Here is a 21693-nt window from a genome sequence, read left to right as displayed (position 1 = left end):
AGTGAGATCAAGCTCGTTGTTAAAGGCTTCATCTGTCCTAGGATTTTAAGTCTTACCCTCAAGCCAAACTGCTCTTTTAATCACAAGACTGCCAACTAGCAAAGGGCAAGTCAAAAATTTGGTCTTTAATGAAAAGAGTGTGTAAGGGCAAACCATGACGCAGAACAAATTTCACACTCAGCTGGGATGCTCTTTTCTTCTTCAGCTTTCTGCTGTCAGCCCTGTCTCCTGGCAGCTTTATATCTGGTTCCTTTCCCAGTGCTTTAACCTGGGCCTAACCCAGCAACAAACCAAAATCTCCCCTGTGCCTCGAGGAGAAACACAAGCAGGTATTTACACTATTTTAGTTGTCTCAAAGACAAGAGCATATAAAAAGTTTGTCTAAACTAAGAATACATGAAGTTCTTCCTGTCTTCTGCGTCTTTGACTGTCAGCCCTACAACTGTCCCAACAGAGGTGACAAGCAGAGTGATGCTCTGTACGGAGTCAGCTCTCCCCTCCAGTCGGAATTAACTGTTCTAGCCTGAGGCACAGCCAGCTCAGTGCCTTCCCAATCACTTGATGCTGCTGGACTCCATCACAACCCTAGAATCACGAACAGGGGCTTCTCCATTTAGACAGACACCAGTCTCTACTCTAGAACATGACGTAGATGCTAAGAGAGTAACAGCTTTATGCTTCTGATGAATTTCATATCTCCTCTCCTCTCCTAAGCACGCTTCTGCTTGAGAACAGCTTTTTCCTTTTAACCACTTGGTACCAATTTGCTTAAACTAACAAAGGAAGGGCTTTATACTTGCAGAATTAAAGAGATACGATCCTTAGGAAGAAAAACCACACGCTTCCCCACATCCTGGGCAGCTGTGAGATCCTCTACATGCTATTAACTCACTTTCTACACAGTTTACTTTCAAACTCAACCATTCATGGAGAACATCCTTGTCTTAATTGCCTCACATCAACCTGAACCCAAAATTTTCTCAATGCCTCTTACTCGTGTGTTCCAACGCTAACTGTGGCAGACACTGCTGACATCTTCCGAATAGCCTGCAGGGCTGCTTATCTACATCAGCATGAAAACAGGCTTTGTAGTAAAGGCTTATGGTAGCAGTTTAGAGTTGTTTGCGCATGTATTTATGACAGCATTCCATGCATCCTTCCTCAAGGTTAACCGGAAAATCCCAGAAACTAAGAGGTGCCAGGCAGCCACCAGCTGTCCCAGTGGGTCAGATCTTCTAGTACATAAGCACCTCTGTGGCACACGCATCAGTCTGACCTACAGGAAGCACAGATTGTTCCCAAATTACAGAAAGCTCAGCTGGTACTAACAAGAACTTCAGCCAGAAGAGTACACTGTGTGCAGGCAACAGCAGCTCACTAGATGTTACAGCACTCTTAAGAGATAAGGTTAAAGATATCACATGTGCTGTGTGCTAAATGATTTAGTCAAATGCTTGCAGGAAACTGTTAATGTATTCTCTTCCCTGAATGTTTCCTGGGAAAAATAGCCAGCAATTCAGAGCAGAACAGTTCAAGGCTGCCTCCATATGCCAGCTGCGGCTTTGCTAGTAGCACAGACAGTGGGAGTTAGTTTGTATTCATATTTAGTGTGCTCCCACATAATTAAGGAATTCTACAGAGGAAAGGCATCTATGAGTAGGAGCAGATTAAATTCTCCAAGCAGGGCTTACTATGAGGAGTTAAAAACAAACCCACAAGCTCAAAGGGGAGTGGAGAAAGCACCCCAACAGACATGACCTGTCCTGGTGCCCACTCCAAAGCGATACAAGGTTCTGGGGAAAAAACTCGGTCCTCTCACAGCCTCAAAATTAGGCAGTTCTTGCTGGTTTCAGGCTATGGCCTCTTCTCTCACAGTATTTTTAGCACATGCAACTGTCGAAACTCTGAGGATATGGCAAACATCTCTTCTGCATTAGCTTCTCCTTCAGCTTGAATGCATGGGTAGGAAGAACTGAACTAGTCAGCTGAGCTAGAACTATAAGCAGCTTCTCTGCACTGCAATTGCTTTTGTGGTCCTTGCTGCTTGTTCTGTTTGCTTTTTGCTCAGGTGATGGGAAGGAAATGAAAGGAGAGAAGATGTAACCAAAGGCATTTGCACTGAGAGGCTGTTCTTTCTCATGCATTTTTTTCATATCATCACAACATGAGATTTTTCCAGCAGCCCACTATGAATGTTGTAAATCCTTGCATTAACAAGGATCAAAGCTCCTGCAGCCCTAACTGACAGGCCTGGAAACACTATCCCACGGGACATTGCACAAAACCACAGCCATCAAGTCCTATTTAAACGCTGATGCTCTGACAGGTGCAGACCATTTTCATGCTTGTGGTCTAACATACATCAGCTTGATGGCATGTTGCTAAAACAGCACAATGCCTGCTAACCGTGGGCCCTTGGAATGTGCAGTTATCCTGCCATTCAGGAATAGGTGAAACAGCAAGCAGTCCTTGCAAATGCCTCCAACAGTGAGATTTATGAAGCTGTCAACCATAATCATGACTGAGCAGGATCTTGCCCTTGGGTTCATCCTGCACCAAAAGTCAGAATTGTATGAGAAAACTAATAATCAGATATCCTGCTATATCATCTGTTGTGCATGGAACTGAACATGTATTTTTTATCTAGGACACTACCAGCACCTCATTTACAGACAACTGTAAAACCAATCAGTCACTGAAGATGAGGAAGTAGAGTTCTTCCTGTCATAAGCCAGGATGTTCCTGTGGGGAAACCAAACCTTCCAACCAACAGAGAACCACATGGCAAGAGAAGAATTTGATAAAGCTGCGGGATGAATAAATGAAGAATATAATGTTGTTGGGTACAAATGAGCATGGACGAAAACAGCAGAATGGTTTCAAAAGAGCTAATCTGCAACTCATTAACCATGCAAAAGCAAGCACAGCTGCCTCTGGTGACCTCAGGTTTGAGAAGTAATCCAAAAATGGGATAGAGTAAGACATGAGAGAGAAAAAAAGTCAAGGGGTGACCTTGATGCAGCTTAGCACTCAAGAAATAGCAGATGAGGCTAAGGAACACTCCACATCTCTGGATCAGACCCTGGAAATTGACAGGATTGAGTAAAAGTTGAGAAACTTACAGTTAACTTTGGATCCTGCTGGTAAACAAATCTTTTGGTCTGTAGTCTCAGACTTCATGGCTTGCATTTGCCACCTTTCTCTCCTTGATAAAATTTGTTTTTGTTTGGGGCATTGGTTGGCTTGTTTTTAAGAACAGACTGAGAATTTCATATCAACAAATATCATGAATCCGTAATGAATCTCAGTGACTTGGCAACATTGCCAAAGCCACTGAATCAGTCAGGGTTTTTGCTGAGCATCCTGCTCAAGCCATCACCCATGCCTTTGCCCGAGTGCAGGTATGTGAAGGTCCAGCTGCAGCACTCTGGGTGCTACATGACTTGCTGGTGCTTCCAGCTGACCTGCCCTTGCTTTCTGTTGATGAGACAAGACCCGAGCAGCAAACTGTGGCCAGCTTGCTGCCTGTCACCTCTCTTACCTGCCACTGCCCAGGGGGCTGTTTTGATGTGGCTGCTAGTGAGGAAAGGAAACTGCTGAGCAAGGAGGAAATCACTCAATGTCCTCTATTCCTTCCTGCCCTGAGACAGTAGTAATGCTCTGGGAAGAGAGGGGTTCAGCTGCTCTCTGGACAAAGGAGACTGGCATGTAAAGAGAGGGGTCTCAGACTCCAGCTCCAATCCCTGTGGCTGCAGATGTTGGACAAGCCCTTGCCAATTAAAGAAATGACACAACTTCCTATTGCAAAAGAGTCCAAAGGTTAAAAAAGAAGGCAAAAGTAACATAGGATAAGAACACTGCACACAGCCAAGTCCTGCTGTAGCCAAACTTAACTAAGTTAGAGTCGTTACAAAATCATAACATTATTCCACTTTGCAGACTGGTAGGTGACTTGCCCAAGTCATCGGATAGGTCAGTAGTAGACCCAAACTGGGAGGTAACAGGTAATATAAACATGCCCAGCAGACCTGGACACTAAAGAGTCTAGGTGTGTTTCACCTTTACTGAATCAATCTAGAACAGTTCAGGGGATTTATGCTCTGAGTGCTCATTTTTCCCCACAGATTATACATGGAGCTTAGGGTACACAAGTCCATGCTGTGGGCAGCTAATAGTCAAGGAGGGGAATCCCACCGCTGCTCTCCTGCATCCAGAAGCAAGGCACTGTGTGAGGGTGCCAGCTCCCTTCAGCTGCAATTTTTGAGAAGGAAAAGAGGAAGGGGGTAGAAAAAACATGGGGGTGGGAAGAGGGAGGCAGTTTCCAAGAAGAAAACAAAGAATCTATTCAATCAAAGGAAAAAGCAAAGAAAGAAGTAGCCCGAGGAAAACTTGGCCTCTGAAAAACAATGGCCCAGGCTGAAGAAGGAAAACATGAGTAGCATAGGCATATGGTTTACTTCAGTTTTTGTGTTAGAACAAGTGATTTACTGGATTTTGAATTTCCTTTCAAGGGAAGCTGCTATTCCTATCACTGTCCTCTCTTCTTAGAAGCTTCCCAAACTGACGGTAAAGAAGTGCCAGCATCCTGTTCCTAAGTCGGCCCCTCCAGATGTTGTTGATCCCTTGCTTTCCTCAGAAAGCCGTTCACAGGTACACACAGAGCTGCCTGCTCTCTGCTGCAGCTGGTACACTTACATTCCTTCAGGTGACCTGATCAGCTCAGCTCCTGGCTTGGTACATTAATCCCCAGCAGTCAGCCTCTACATTTTGGGAAGGAGGGGGGAATAGTCAGTTTCTGCAGGGATTAAAACTGAAGTTTGGAATAAGAAATTCAGTTCCCTTCTCCTTCAGCCTTAAGGTTTTAGTTGTGCATTAGTTACGATGACACTGGGTCCCAAGAGGAGGCTTAGCAATAAGCCACAAATGAGCAGGGAGCAGCATGACCAATGTGCCAGCACAGCTTTTAGTGCTCTGCGAGGAAATCTTCCCTGTACACTGCTGGAACACACTCAGCAGCAGAACATGGCATGAGTGACGGGGACCTACCACCATTGACATATAGTCAGCAAAGGACACTGCTTTGGTAATTAGCTGATAGCAATTTTGTTATTGCCCTGTAGCATACTGCTGCAGGTGTCTGCTTAGAATCACAAGTTACCTTCACTGATCACATGGACAGGCACGCTTAAGCAAGACAGATAGGATGTTGTAAACCTCCTGCTCCTTGATTCCTTTTCAAGCTTGATTGCTCTAACTGTTGTATCCTGCTGTGCTTCCCCAGCACTCTTGCTTTCACCTGCATTGCTAATTTTGCGTTTGCAATATCAGTCATCTCATTTTTATTTCCTTTACACAAGTAAGTACAAAAAGAGTGCTTTATGCACAGCCCTTGAAGCTGCTGTGCATGAGTTCACCATACGAAGCTTTGTAGCTGTTCCAGCTCAGGTGACCTGGATGCAAAAACATGTACCATGATTCAACACCCGGACGCATAACACTTCGCTGTCACAGTCACCTCACACACACTCCAACCCCATCTCAGCCTCTTCCTCTCCAGAGAAGGGTGATGCCTTTGCAGTCTCCAGCACAGCCAAGATGACACACACAAATGATTTTATGAATGTTATTCATAAAAGGCTCATCGGAGTCTCTGCATCTTTAAATTACGATTTAAGGGTGGGGATGTTATTTCACTAGTAAATAAATCACATGCTATAACTTGATGGCAGGTTTTAAAAAGAAACCACCCTACAGCACTTGGAGCAGCTGTCTAGCTGTTTTCCTCCTGAGCTTGCATGCTGGCCCCAGAAACGAAGCTGCTGAGCAGAGCTGAGCCCATGCCAAGTCATTGTTATGCCAGGACGAACACTGAGTTCTTCTCTGCTCCTGACACAAGGCAGCCCTGCAGTAACATGACTGTTTTGTAAGTCCTTTCCTACCCAAGAGAAAATCCTGAAGCAGCTGGGATCTCTATCACCATCAAGCCTATTTCATTCACGTGACTGGAGGAGATTTGTGCCTGCGTTTTGGGGGAAAATGCTGAAGTCCCACTTTCTCCCCACAAGAAAGATTTAGCTGACTAGATAAAACATACAAAGAGATCTAAGCGAGTGTTGTTCCTCCTCCCCCTCTCCCCCAAGTCATTCTTGCTCACAGCACCTGAATTTGAGCTGTTTTCATTGCCATGGATGAGGTCTGGAGTGCACGAAAGTGCTTGTGAAGAATAAGGAAGAGGCTACAGTCTTCTGGGACTGAGCATGGCAGAGGACCACCAGCGCATTGCTCCTGCTGTTATTTGTGGTCAGTGGGTAAAATCAGCATCTCGGCCAGAGCTCTTCATCTGCGGGGCTTGGATTCAGAAAAACAAACAAACAAACAAAAAAAAAACAACGGAGCTGGATTTGTAATTTGAAACATGAGGAGGAAGTTTCTGCTCTTCTCCACGTCTGCTATGAATGAGCGGTTCCCCACAGAGCACAGCCAGCACGCGGTAAAGGCAGGACGTTTACCTGTGCCCTCCTCCGGGACAGCACACCCAGCAGCTAAGGCCAGGGTTTTCCTCAGAAGAGGTGCCAGCAGGGCCAGAGCTTTAAACCAGTGAGAAGCGTAGTGTCAGTGGTTGGTATGGGAGGTTGTTGAGTGCCTAAGGGTCATCGGGATGAGGAGTCATGACTCATAAGAGTTAGTACACCCCTCATGACAACTCTAATATGGGAAGTGTAGAGGAGGATTAGCTTCACTGATCCTAGCAGTCCTTGACTCACTGCACCTGGGGAAGGTCTGCTGGAAAAGATGGCAAAAAGAGACTCCGTCCCAGCCCCCTTCTTCTCCCTGGGGGTTGGCTCTGACAGGATCTGCTGTCCCACTCATCCTTGAGTAACTTCAGCAAATTCGAGCAGATCAGACTTGGCATAAATCTAATGCCCCGGCCTGGAATAATGATGTAGCTCCAGTATGTGCGCTCAGATGAGGTTCCCAGATTGGAGCAGCCAGGCCCGACATGCTTCTCCTCACAGCCCAGCCCGGCTCCCAGGAGAGAGGCTGAGTCAGCGCTAGGCCCTGTCATGCAGCAGGGCCCCACGGCCCTCGTGCAGCTGGTGTCTTCAGCACCAAGCTGTCTTCTGCTCTGAGCTCCACTTGCAGCTAGACGTTGAGAGGAGCAGGACAGAAATCAGAAGCCCCACTGTGTGATTTTTGTTCAGCTTGGCACTTGTGCTCTGCAGCTTCCCTTAGTGAGACTGGCATTGAGTCTTTCCTGAAGGACAGGTAGTAGGGAGGAGAATACTGCACCATTTCTCGCTCCTTCCCAAGTTAGTTCTATGTAGCAATCCAGAAATAATTTGACTTTTGTTCCTCCAAACCCTTCACTCTACCAAGCACAGAGAAAGCTCACAATTAAAGCCATGAATTTGCCCTTGGTTCAGCATCTTTATTCCAAGCCTCCTGCTGCCATTCCCCAGATTTCTCCTCTACCAGCATGTTTCTTTTTCTTAATTAAGCGGTCACATATCCTTGGTTTTGGGGGTAAAGATTCAGTCATAGGCCTTCAGTAACTCTTGATACAGACACAGACATCATGGCTCATCCTACACATACCACAATAAACCACTAGTGACTGCACAGACAGATGTGTGTGTCTCAAAAAGTGCTGTATAAATACCAATAAAATCCAAGTAAGTATTTTATGTTTTGAACGAGCATACTACTTTTCACCATGGGAGCTAAATTCCTTGGCACCTGCTAATTAAATCCCATGAAATACCACACCTGATCATAGGCAGGGATTTGGCAGCACTTGAGAAAAACCCTGAGAGGCTTAGTCTTCCCTGGAAGCTGAGGGTGCCAGCACAGAGCCATATTCCAGCCCCTGGAGAGGTTCCTGCTTCTGCGTGCCCAGCCTTGCCCTTGCCCTTCCCAGTACCAACCACATGGCCAGCGCAGCATCACCAGGAAGCTCAAGAGAAAGCAAGGCAAATGTCCTTTCTCTGCGGCCCACCTTCCTTGTCACTGCTGGGTCTTGTCCATGCCCAACATTTTTTCTCCCTCCAGAAGCTGGGATGGTCCCCTTGCCCTTGGAGAGAGAGATACACATGAAAGCATAATTTTGCTGTCCCATTAGTCCACTGCTTTAGATAACTGGTTGGTTTATGCCTGAACATGCCCCTGTGAATACCAACACTTTTAGTCAGGTATGCAAGATGCAAAATATGAAACAAAACGATCCCCCCAAGAGCCGGTGTCCAGGTAGGGCTGTAATAGAATCCTAAGGGTCCTGATGTTCAATCATCTTTAACACTACTTTTTACTGTTATCATTAGTATTCCCCTGCTCGCCAGATTTCTGTTAACCTGACCTCTCTCCAGTTAGCTTTGCCAAGTCTTTGAAACCATGCTGATCTAATTTTCCATTTCTCAGCTGCAAGGCAACTTCTTTTCAGGTGAAATCATTACACAGAAGTATGGCATTATGGATTTAGGATGGTTTTCACAGCACAATGCACTGTTGTGCTGAAAAACCTGTTTCTGAGGTTGCTTTCAGGTGGAACTATTTAGCTTAGGGGAGAATTGTGTTGCTGCACCTCATTTTTCTCTGTACGTCTCCACATCTTATCTCATAGTCCAAGTTTAGATGCAGAGAATATTAGCTTTTTGGAGGAGGATGTTAAAAAAAAATAAAAATAAAATGTCTCCAGTGAATTCTCACCCTTTGCTTCAGAAAGTTTAATTTATAAAGAAATGTTTCTAGTTACACATCTGGGCTGCCATAAGGGAAACAATAATAAGGAACCTTGTAAAACATGACAGTTTACTTTGTGTTGTGATACTCAATTCAGTGTGGTGCTCCCAGAGCTGTATAGGGCTTTTATTCCTTCTACTGCTGCTGCAGCACACCTGTAGGCCACTGCACCCAAGGCATTTCTGTAATTCATTCTCATTTCCAAGAAGTGATCAGCATTTTCTATGGTTCCTTCAAGTACTTCTTAAAATCCAGCATTGGTTTTAATAGAAATGTGGTCTTATTAACACGTAACCGAGGCAGAAGCTCTCTGACATGATAAGCATGCAAAAGGGAAAGGGGAAGTGGAAGATGAAGACACTTGAGTGATGGAGCTCATTGTAGCTGTGCAGGTGGCACAGCGGCAAGCACCCAAAGGCAGCAGTGATTGCTAATGCAAAATAGCAAAGGACACAAAGTATCTCTTGTTAATACACTGCAAGGAGAAAAATGCTGCCTCCTGCAGGAAAGCTGATCAAAAGCTCTCTGATTCCCAGAGGTTTCTAAACTCTTTGATGCTTTGTTTCCTCACCTAGAGGATACAGCCATAAAATCCCTTTTTTCTTTAGAGACCACGGCACTTTCTGGCACCAGTGATGCCAGCATGGGAAGCTGCAGAAGTCACAGCTTCAGAGTTTAGCTTGTATTTACTACAGAAAAAGTTGTCATATGCATGACAAAAACTAAAAAGTACAATATATTTTACTAACGTATATAGATCACACCTCACACAAGCACCTGAACATGCCCTTTCAAGAAATCCAGCCTAGCAAACATGCCTGGTTCCCACAGGGTCATGTCAGTCAGGATCAGCCTTCAGATTCCTAGGCAGAAAGTAATCTCTCTTCCCTCTCTCCTGCCAACAGTAACATCACGTATATCTTATCAAGCCTTAACAGTTGTTCAAAGAAATGTAGCATGTAAGAACCTCCCAAGGGGTAGTCATGCTTGACCAAACTGATAAGCTTCTGTGATGAAATGACTGGTTGGGAGATGAGGGGAAAGCAGAAGATGCTGTCTACCTGGACTTTGGTAAGGTTTTCGGCACACTTCCCCCACAAGATCCACATAGACAAGCTGCTAATGTGTGGGCTGAACAGGCAGACAGTGAGGTGGGCTGGAAATTGTCTGAATAGCTGGGGTTAGAGAGTAGTGGGCAGTGGAAAAAGTCTAGTTGGAGGCCAGCAACTAGCAGTATACCCCAGGGATCAATAAGGGGTCCAGTCCTGTTTAACATCATTAATGGTCTGGATGAGGGGTTAGAGTGTACCCTCAGCAAGTTTGGAGATCACACAAAATTGGGAGAAGTGGCTGACATGACAGAGGGTCATGCTGCAATCCAGAGGGACCTGGAGAAATGAGCTGACAGGAATCTCATGATGTTCAACAAGGAGAAGTTGCAAAATCCTGCACCTGGAGAGGAACGACCCCATGTACCTTTACATGCTGGGGGCCACCCACCTGGAAAGCAGCCTGGCAGAAAAAGACCTGGGGGTCCTGGTGGACACCCAGTTGAACATGAGCCAGCAACATGCCACAAAGAGGGTGAATAGACTTCTGGGCTACATTAGATGAAGTATTGCCCACAGGTGGAAGGAGGTGATCCTTCCTCTCTGCTCAGCACTGGTGAGGTGACACCTGGAGTCCTGTGTCCTGGGCCCCCAAGTACAAGAGAGATCTGGACATATAGGACAGAGTCCAACATAAGGCCACAAAAATGACGGAGGGACCAGAGAATCTCTCCTGTGAAGAGAGGCTGAGCGAGCTGGGCCTGCTTGGCCTGGAGAAGAGCATACTCGGGGGATCTCACCGATGTCTGCAAATCGCTGAAGGCAGGGTGCACGGAGGACGGAGCCAGGCTCTGCTCAGCGGTGCCCAGGGCCAGGCCCAGAGGCAGTGGGCACAAACCAGAGCACAGGAGGCTCCCTCTGAGCACCAGGAGGCACTTCTATGCTGTGCAGGTGCCGGAGCCCTGGCACAGGTTGCCCACAGAGGCTGTGGAGTCTCCTCCTTGGAGATCTCCCAAACCCACCTGGACACGGGCCTGGGCCCCTGCTCGGAGTGGCCCTGCTGGGGCTGGGGGGTTGGAGCAGATGGCCTCCAAAGGTCACTTCCAACCTCAGCCATCCTGTGACTCTGTGAGAAAGATATCACCAGTAACACTGGCACAAACATTCCTTTGCCTAATCTGATTATCAGCAGTTGTAAGCCTAATATCCAAACTTAACACATATTCTAAGCAAAGAATTCTTTCATTCAAATTCCATCAAGTCTGAACAAATTTCTCTTAACTAGAACCATGTCGTGAAACTATTTCTCCATGAACTTAAAAGCTAATTTTCATGTACAAACAGAAGCCCGTAAACAAAAGAATAGCCATCTGAGCTGTTTTCAATTCACTGTTAAAACAGTTGTCTTACTGCCAAGGGCAGGATCCAAGAGCACAAAGCAGTAGACACGGAAAACAATTTCCTGTTTGCATGTAAACATCTTATTTACGTACGTATTTACTTTGTCATCCATAACAATCACCTTTCTATATAGCACAGCATAAAACTGTCCTAAAGACAAGGAACAGAAAATCCACGAGTGAATGGCGTGGTTGGGACTAGTAGATTTTTCAATTCTCATTGCAACAGACTGTTTTACAACCCAAAATGCCTAGCTTGTATGACTTCCATTGTTAGTGCATGAAGGCAGCATACAGAAGGGCAGCTATTTTAACAAGATGGCAGCATCCAGCGCCCAGGAGACATGAAAGACTAGTGAGTCACATTTCACACCACTTACAGTAGAATTCAGTGTAATATGTAGCAAGAAAACACACTTACTGGTTGAAGTCTCGGGCTGGCGGGGCTTGGCACCTCTGAGTTTGCTGTAGACCACTATGTTAGGAACATGTCTGAATTGCAGTGAAATTTCTTCTTCCCAGTGGAAAAAGAGCTCACTTCAGTGACACCACGAACTGTTAATAATAAGATGATAAGAATAAACCAAGGTTGCCTGAGACAAAGTTACTTTTAAGTCTATAAAGGTGGATCTAACGGAAAGCACTGAGAGCGCTATACACCTCCTGGTTTGCTATGGGCAGAGATCTCTCTTATTAGAGGGAGACAGAGATATTGTGAGGAACCAATTCATCGTGGGCTGCTTTAATTTCCCAATAACTGCTATATAGCAGATGTTTCCAGAAATGACAGAGCCCAAATATTTTTGTATGGTACAGTTGGTATTTATTTCAATTAACAGTTAATGGAGTATATAAATGACATTGTTTTGGACTTGTTTTGGTAACTATGAACATTCTGCCACTTGCTTTCAATCTTATATTGTTGGGCATCCTTGGGGTGGTTCCACATGGTGATTTTTTCAGCAATGGGTTATTGTCTTATGATGATAAATTCTTTAAAAAAAAATAATGCTTCACATGCCTTTTCCTTCCCTGTGCAGACTTTTAGCTTTGGATTCTTAGAGTTGCATCACACCCACTCTGTTTCTCTGCTCTGTTCTCCAACATTTATGGCAGGCTGCCTGGTAACATACCCTGCCCTGCACGTACCCAGATAAATATGACATAACACTGCTAATTCCAAGAAAAAGCACCTGTATTTAGCCTAATCTGGGCATTATTTAAACAGGACGACAACGCCTACACAACACAATCCCAGCAGAGCAGATGCATGTGTTGACACACACCATAATTATTAGACTACAAACAAACTATTCTGTATCTTGATTGTACAGTGCTGCCAAACTTTCTATCAAGCTTCTCAGGAAACGTCTCCCCAAAACAGCATAGAGAGCCAAGAATTGTAATCATTTTCAGAATGAACTCAGTTTAAAATACGTATGGGTACTGCTCAGGCTGAGAAGCCAAACTCTGTAAACCTAGATATCTTACAGCTATCTCTAAGTGTTTGGGTAACAAGCCTGCACTATCTTCCAGGGGAATTTCATTCAACTGCTAGTATCCTTAACCCAGAAACATTCCTCTCTGCGGTAAAAATAGTTCCTTGGGAAGGGAGAGCTCCTTCACAGGCTGCTGGGTGGCCCCAGGAAGCAGTGGAGTAGCAGCTGGCTGAGGATACATCTCCTTGTCTGATCAGGACACTTTCTCAAAGTGATCGGCGCTTTATTAAAGGAGGCTTTTTGCAGTTGTCTGAACAGTCTCCTAGGCTTTTTTAATCAATGACTCAATCAAAGACTAAATGAAGAGAGATGGGCAGATACTGATCGGTTTTGAGGCAAGTAATTAAAATTAATAGACTAACCATAGTGTGTGAGACAGTAGTCAGAGGACCACCAAGCCACTGTGCCACATGTCCACAGAGGAACATTCTCATGAACCTTAGCTCGTGCTAACTTACTTTGCAGTGTGCTGAACCCAAAAATCAACACAGGCTCTACAGAATCCATCTGTATGTGGGATACACACATGGTGATGCATTACAGTCGGCACAGCTCATCCCAAACCATATAAAGCTAGGCCTAGAGTGAACTATAGTTTGCACTGGTTTCTTGACTAAGATAACGCAGCTCCCACTATGTCAGGAGTAAATAACTCCCATTGATTTCACAGGATTTCACTCAGACACCATAAGAGCATTTAGCATAACTGAGGCTAAACCTAGAACAGGGACTTTTCTGTGGACTTTAACAGTAGCAGCTAAGCCTCTGCTGACATGTGGAAAGGCTCCATCCTGATAAATGGTCCAAAGAGAGAAAGGAGTTTCAAGAGTTTCAAGAAAGGAGTTTTACTGAGTTCACAACAAGATATAGTGTGCAGCAAGCTGCTCACTGACTTCGCTTGGTAGTTTACATGTATAAGTTTTACTCCATTTTTTCCCCCAAAGACACTCCCCACAGGAAGAGGTTTGCTTAAAAACATTTTGAAACAGAACTTTTCCATTAAAATGTATTTAGATTTTTTAAAGATTAAAAAATTTCAGTCTGAAACAAATAGCTTGATCTTGTTGTTTCCATTTAAAAAATTATGTTTTGATTTAAAGTAAAATTAGGCATCCCTGTGCCTTTTGGTTCAGTCACTAAAGCTAACAAATTTTCTGGAGTAGGCCTAGAGGCCAAGTTCTTGCAGTTGGTTAGTCCAGGTTAAGTTTTCAGTGGAAAACACAAATTTCAGTTTATTTCATGCTGGCACAAACTTCCTTAGGAACACGTGTGGTCAAGATGGATTTCTCATTATCTCAGTGTGTGTGAAAAATCTTGGTCAGTGTTTATGATCAAGGAATATTTCCTTACCCCTAAGGTCCCTGCTCTACCTCCTGCTGTGCAGCTCCCAAGAAACACAACCTTTTGACCTGGAAATTTGTGCAACCCACTCCTGCAGGACTGATACCCTCCTGGTGTTGTTTGATAAATTTTTCTTCTCTGTACTTGCCTTAACCATGGGGAGAAAGTAAGCGTGCTGTACACGACAGACAGCACACACATTCAGAGAGTTGGGGGATGTTGTCACACCTCTCACAGACTCTGGTCTTACTCATTCTTTACCTCCAAAATACCAGTCTAAGGACGTTCTTCAAATTTAAATTCACTGAAGTAGTATCTAGTTACTGTCTCCTCATTGGTATTTTGCTCCAACTGTGCAGAGTTCAGCTAGGCTGTGGTATGCTGGATGAGCTTTCTTTGAGAAGTTACAGGAAGTCCCATCAGAGCCTTTGTCAGTAGCTTTTCTGAGCTTCTTGGTTTCCTGGTCATCTGGCATGTCCTATTGCCCTCTGAATGCTTGCTGTCTTCTTGCATAAGTTTCCCTCTAGTCATCTTTTACTAAAATGCTTTCTCAGAAGAAGTGAGAGCAGTATATGCATATATATATATATATATATATATATATATGAATTTTATATGGGCTGAACTGGCTCATGTTTTTCACTCTCCAGCAGCCTTTCTGGCAGTTTCTCTCTCTCCTAAGGAAGTATCTGGGAAACATCCTTTGCCTTATTTTCTGTCGTTTCTGTTGTCTTCTTTCTAATATTGAAAATAGACAGGGTAATAGAGAAGAAAATTGGCCCCTGCCTCAAAATTCATTCCCTCTTTTGTCTCCACCTAACCTGCAGCCAATCAGAAAGTGAAATTATACCTTGTGAGCATCTGTGTGGCTTCTAAAGTGCAGTCAGAGCCCAGGCAAGACAAGGAAAATTCACCCTTCAAGAGACAGAAGATTATCAGGGCTGGGAGGATCCCAAGGCAGTCTGCAACACGCAGAGTATTTTGTATTATCTTGTGAGGCATTGGAACCTTTCTCCTCCCCAAGTCCTAACGCCTAAACTGAGCTCAGCCCCAAAAGCAAGCAGGTAAATCTGCTCTTTTCCTGGAGAGGGATTGCTTTATTCCAAGTAGCATTAAAGGGAAAGCTCCTATCGAGGCATTGCTTTACACAAAGGACAGCTTCTCTGTTAAGGGTTTCACTCTACAAGTTTTCTGGGAAGTTGCAGAAATTGTGACTTATTTTTGTTCCTTTTCTACTATAAACAACTGCTGGCTCTAGCCTCCAACTGTTATTTAGCAGCCAGGGCTCTGTGTTCCTAAAATGAAACTATGTCTCAGCATTGTTCTTGCAGCATCATGCACAATTACAAAACCCTGAGCCATACCAGCTTTAACAAAGAAATCTATTTCCTTATCTCTCCAGGAAAAGACTGTCTAAAACTCCACTAATTCCCTGGCCTTGCATTACTTGCTTATCAGGGACTGGGGATTTGGTTACAAAGCTTTTGTAGTCACATTTTATTGCCTAACAGCAATTAAGAAAAGTAGATTTCACCACCTGATGAATCATATACTTCGACAGTGTTTCTAAATGCTCCAGTTGACCAATGAGTTATCTACTCATTTGAAAGAATTAAAGCAGTTAGCAGAAACCAAGTGGATAATCCTTATTTGGGAAATGTTTCTTGGGGAATTTTGGTGATGATATTAACCAGAAAGGAGGAAGCAGCAACAATTTCGAAATCATGAAAAACTATGTTTGTACATTAGGGAAGCTTCTGCTGAATATAATCCTTCCTTTTAAGGAAGATCCACACCAGTTATCCACGACCACTGTAAGTCTCTTTAAATTGTGGTGAATCTTTAACTCCAAATGTCAGACCAAGTCATTTCCCCAAAATCTTTACCATCTGGACATAAGGATGAGCCTACCTTTCTCCAGATACTTCTCATCCCAGCCTGTTATTTCCATCTTCTGTCTCCCTTTAATTCTGTTCCTCCTCCCCCTATCCCAGGGCAACCAGAAGTGCCTTGAGAAAATACAGTATAGGTGATCATAGAATGGTTCGGGTTGCAAGGGACCTTAAAGAGCCACCTAGTTCCAACACCTCCCACTAGACCAGGTTACTTAAAGCCCCATTTATCCTGGACTTGGACACTGCCAGGGATGGGGCAGCCACAACTTCTCTGTTCTAGTATCTAACCACCCTTAAATCTGTAAGGTAGATCTCACTGCTGTGTTCAAGGTGTAAGCAGTACAGCACAATGAATTTGGTACAACCGAAAGATGGTATGGGGAAAGAAAAGAGATGGCAGCTCATATAGCTCTGGCTGGCCAGGATCACACTCTAAACAACAGCAAATATAACCAGGCTGGACTCAGATATGTCCTTCTGTTGTCATGGGACATACGGTCTTCTTGCTCTCCAGTAGTAGTTTTCATAAGTTGATCCCATTTAGGTGTGATCAGAAACCTCCTGCAATCAGAAAACCTCCACAGCATGCTGGTCCTTGACTGCACGGAAACACCTGCAGCTGGTGTAATGCTGCCTTCATAGTCAGGGCAGGCTGTATGGGAAGGGAATTTATAAGCAAGCTTTACAGAACCCATTAAGGGTTTGAAGGTGCTGGGCAATACGTCACCATATGGATAAACTGATTTTATTTGAATGCAGACACTTAGTGTTACCTTATTCGTGCTTCAGAGTCCTGTTTTTAATACGAGGCAGTAAATGAGGAGTTCAAGTTCAAACAAGGGTTACTGACTGTGCCCAAATCTGATTACAGTGTAATGACCGACTTAGTGTTTTGTGTTTGATTTTAAGTGTTTCTTTCTTTCTATTTTTTTTTTTTTTAATTTTCTTTTCTTTCCTGGAGGATGGAAATAATTATCTAAGTTTAAAGTGAGCTCCCCCCTACAACTGAACTACAAAAATGAAGTCATTTTCAGGCTGGGAACAGTTTGGAAAGTATTTGTGTCATTTGCTCCTTTCATATTTTTTAAAATAATTAAAAATCTTAGTGCATTTATGGTAATATCTCATGTAAACCCCAGGTAAGCTCAAAGTAACAAAGAGAGATCAGAGAAGATATCAGACTCATTAACTTACAGATAAACTGCTTGAGTGCTTATACCATTGCACTGTATCTGGGCAGACGAACGAAAAAAATCCAGCAACTGAGCAACAATTAACTTTGTTACTCTGTCTTTAACATTTTAAAGTGAAAGAAAGCTATTTTCACCAAGTCACTGTGACCATTTCCCTCTAATTAAGGGCCTCTGAACTCAAGAATCTTTGAAGATGTTATTGCTGTGATTCTAACACATGCTGAAGTATCACTAACTAGATAAGCTGTTTCAGGCAGACAGCAAAATGCAACCAGGGAAAAAACAGGACAAGATGGGGGAGAATTAGTGTTTTTTGGATGCCTGGCTGGACAGAACAGACTACTGAGCCTAGGTCTTCAAGTCCTAGGCATGGGCAAGGAAATATACCTAGCGGCAGCAAATTGACCAAGTGTTTTCAACCATTAAATCAACACTCACTTGTATTTTCCAGTATGCACCTAGGCACAGAAGTCTTCTGCTGTATTATTTGTGAGCACAGAAGCAGTTACCATAGCATAAAAGATCCATCCTAAAGGTAAATACCACAAACCTCCTGGCTTAACAGGCTTCCCATTTTGACTCTCAAGTCACAGCTCTAGGATCTCCAGGAAGATGTGAGCTTAGACCCAACAGATACAGAGCCCCCAAGAAGTCTCTGCTTCTAGCACGGGGGGCTCTCATTACATACAGAAAAACCTAAACCTGTTTTGGGCTCAAGCTGCTGCTTTGCATGGCTGTGGTCTATGTAACGTTAAACACCCCCTCCACAGCTCTACGTAACCTCTACTGATTAAAAGGGATAGAAAAGTGCTTTCAGCTGCAGTGTTAAAGTCTGCCCATGCCTGCTTATGCAGCAAGATAAAACAGTCTCTGTTCCTTGCCCTTTAAACAGCAAATGCAAGACAGTGAGGTCTATTTTCTTTTTTTTTTTTTAAACTGACATCAGACTTTGTTTTTTCTCAGGGAAGTTCAGCACTGACTTCGAGCCAATAGGGCCTTGCTGGGCAGCTGCCAGATGACCATATCACCTTTCAAAAAAGGTTTCCCTTTCCAGCTATCTCTGTTATTTACAGACAAAAATCAATGGATACTCAGGGGAAAAGGGAGGGGTAGTGTCAGGCTACTTGGGACTTCGTTCAATTACTGCCTGATAGAGAAATATTTGCCAAGGTCTCTTTGAATAGCTTTTAAAAAAAGCTTCCAGTATGGGGGGGTAGGGTGGAGAAAAGTCCATTATTCACAGATCTGGCAGCCTGGAGATAAGGAAGAAGCTTTAATTTCAGAACCAAAGGACACTCAGTCTTAAAGCCACCTACAAAATACTCTGATTTGGAAACTGAGAGGGGAGGTTTTGTTTGGTTTTTATTCATTTCTGGAAATGTTAGCTTATTTTAGAAAGAGTGCCTAGGATAGAAAAACAGCTGGAAGAGAAATCCATTGAAGGCAGATTTGTGATTCCATGGCATGGCCAGGAAATTTTGGTGGAACTGCTCCTCTACTTTAAATGAGACAGCTATTTGCACATTGCAGAACGTTGCCGAAGTGCATTGCTTTCTTGTTTTGGTTTCTAAGAAAAAAGCGTACCTTATCGTGCTGCCTTATCCTCCTCCTGTTCCTGTCGTGAAGGTTTCAGAGGGTTAGTCAACTCCAATCCAGTCTGCTACAAGGCTCTAAATAGTGGATTTGTCTGCTGCCTTCAGCCCCTTGGAGACCTGCAGCTGTGAAGAGAAGTCCATCCTTCTCTACCTGCCCCCTCTCAGAAGGAAAAACAAAAAACAGATCAGCTTAGCTGTGCTTGGCATGAACCACCTTGTACCTGAGTGGCAACAACCAGCACCTGTCTAGCTGTTATCCAGCTGTAGGACATGCTGCCAGCAAGCTCAGGAAAGGCAGGTGAAGATGGTGGGGAGTGCTGACGATGCGTTTTGGGGTGGCTTTTTTGACATACACATGTATGTGCATGCATGGTGACAGTATGAGGGTGAACTGCTGAGACAGGCAGGGAGCTAAAGGTATGCCTGTAGGGGTTTGCAGAAGATTTGCAAAGCTGGGAAATGCAGGACAAATCATAGAAGATGCAGTTTTGCAAGGTCTGCTATAATGGCACAGCTACTTTCCCATCGCACTCGTTACCCACAAGTAACAGAGCTCTGTTTCTTTCTTAATTAGTCTGGAAAAAATAACGATCCATCACTTTAACTTGCTGTATTACATCTTCTGCTGATAAACAAAAGATTGACTACTTGGGGAACAGCACCAGTGACAACTGACTTATTTCAGTAATCATAAAAAGATAAAAATTAAAAACTAGCACTCAAAGCAGGTTCAGTGCGGATCACTTCAATATGCCTATTTTAGGAGCCCCAGAAATCCTCATTTGCCATCACAAGCAATTAGTCTTGGAATCAGCAGAAACATTAGCTAACTCTACACTTGAAAAGCCTGGAATCCACCAGTTTTCTCTATGATGCTAGATTTATATTCCCATGCTTTTTCAACATCATAAGACAGAAATTAAAAGGAAACATCAGAAACAGAGCCATGGAATGATCAACAATATTTCTGATAAAGACACAAAAGTCCAACAGAAGCAAAATTTCAACATTTTACCATATAAGTCTTGATTTAGCCAGTTATCCAGAAAACAATAAAATGTATTGTCATTGTAAATGGCAATGGCCTTTCCATAGCAACCTGTAGCTCAGTTATCTTGTTTTGCAAGTACAAGGGAAAAGTGGCAAAGCAGATATAACATGGTGGTAATTAACAGCAGGTTTGCAGGTTAAAACTCCCAACCCCAGTAAATAAGGTTTGCATTTTTAATTTGAACGCTAAAGCTCTTTGCTCATTAAACTACTTTTAGAGTTAATTAAACCACTGTAACATCAATTCTTGAGTCAAACCAGGCAGTTTCTGGGTTTGGACAAGTCTAGCATTCTTTCATTTGCAGGGAAAAAAAGCAGAATCAAAAGAACCCATCCACGCAGCTGCTTTGCATCATCTCCTGGAACAAGTAGGAAGGAGCAGCCCTCTGCCCTCCCCAGATCTCTCTTATTCCAGTGACTATTGGTTGTTCAGTGGGAGCTTTCCACAGAGATAAACTGGCCTCTGGTCAGGTCCAACCTGATTTTTTTTGCCAGCAATTGAACAGACTAATGCCTTTCTGCAGCCAGGTCTATCGGCCAGTCAGGCCCAGAGCCCTGGTGACATCTTAAATGTATTGAATTTAGATCTTGCTGAGAATTTTGTATATTATTCATGAGAACAGATTGATTTTTCTCTTCTGTGAGGGAATAATATAGTGTGTAACAGGGGGCTCCTCCCTTCCCCTTCTGAACTGTTGGTAAAATAATTCCTACACAAACACCGGTGCATCACTGCCAGGAGCACCGCACAGTTTTAAAAGACTGCCTCATTTTGTAGCTCCTCTCTTTACTGGTGATTCACAAAGAACTCACAGAGAGGGAAAGACTGGGTACAGAGAAAATTCATGCTTACCTTTCCTGCTTGCTGTGGCTGTTGCAGTACAGTGTAAGGTTAAGTTCTCTAGCTGCTCACTTGCTGTCTTTCAGTCACACCCAAATGTTATTATTATGCACATATTTATTGCCTCTTGTTCCAAAGCACGTTAAAATTGAGAAGAACTGAAGCATGGAGAAGTATGGCAGTAGCAGGTCCTTTCTTCCTCTCACCATATATTATGCATGTTTGCTTTTTCCTAGCTTACACCAGGCAAATCAAAAAGACTTTTACACAATTTATGTTCATGCTTTCCTCTTACAGGACAAGGTTTCCATTCTCACAAGATGCTTTAATAAAACATCATACAGGATAAGAAATACAGGCCTACGAAGTGAGAGTACTGCAGAATTGGGGTCCCTAATTTCAAAACTGAGCCCAAATGTGTGATCCTGCTGAACTATTGTTTAGCCCAGGAGATGCTCCAGCTCCAGAGATCACTTTTGGCTTTACTTGTACACATTTTAAAGACAGGGTGCTGAGTTCACCAGCTCTTCAGACAGTGCTGGGTCTGGATCTGACTCTTAGGGTGGGATTCTTGCAGAGTTCTGAATTACAGCTAATGCTGTCAGGGTAGCAGAGGTAGAGTATTTCTAGCTAGCCACAGGTAGATTCACTCCTCTGGAGCATTTGGTTCCCTCTGATCTGTTATTCATCAACCATTTCCCAGAAGGAGGTTGTCTTCATTCAGAGAAGCCTTCTCCTCACCACTTTTGCTTCATTGTTTCACCTAAAGCTTATCTAGGCATTCTCGTAATGAGGTGGCTGAAAAAAAAGATAAAGATGTGTGTTTTGACATCAAAAGAGGTCCACCTTTTTATTCCATAAGAAAAGTTTTTATTTATTTAAACCCTATGGAAAGATTTAAAATTCCATTTTCTGCCTTAGAGCTCAAGAAAAGTTCTGTTTAAGCCAGCACCCTACCATTCCTTGCAGCAGGGAAAGGCAGGGAGTCCAAGAACCTGAAAGTGAAACTCACAGCCTCGTGAGAAGTTAACTGAGTCCACAGGGCTGCAGCTCTCACGAACCAGTGAAGAGAAACAGAGGCATTTACTAGAACA

General features: G+C 43.7%; 1 long non-coding RNA gene across 2 annotated transcripts in view; it reads right to left on the bottom strand.

Annotated features, from left to right (window-relative positions):
- Positions 1 to 21348, bottom strand: part of LOC118249181 (uncharacterized) — a 28622-nt gene extending 7274 nt beyond the window's left edge. The window contains exons 1-3 of one of the 2 annotated variants that reach the window (XR_004778968.1): positions 20612 to 21348; positions 18698 to 18868; positions 11607 to 11740 (exon numbers count right to left, since the gene is read on the bottom strand). This is a non-coding gene — a long non-coding RNA (uncharacterized LOC118249181). The remainder of the gene's footprint in view (positions 1 to 11606; positions 11741 to 18697; positions 18869 to 20611) is intronic. The other variant, XR_007708884.1, reaches the window with a different exon arrangement.
- Positions 21349 to 21693: the final 345 nt, after the last annotated feature.

This window comes from Cygnus atratus, chromosome 15, assembly GCF_013377495.2.
Source record: "Cygnus atratus isolate AKBS03 ecotype Queensland, Australia chromosome 15, CAtr_DNAZoo_HiC_assembly, whole genome shotgun sequence".
NCBI lineage: Eukaryota > Metazoa > Chordata > Aves > Anseriformes > Anatidae > Cygnus > Cygnus atratus.
The sequence above is the reverse complement of the archived record's forward strand: the minus strand, read 5'-3'. Positions and strand labels throughout refer to the sequence as shown.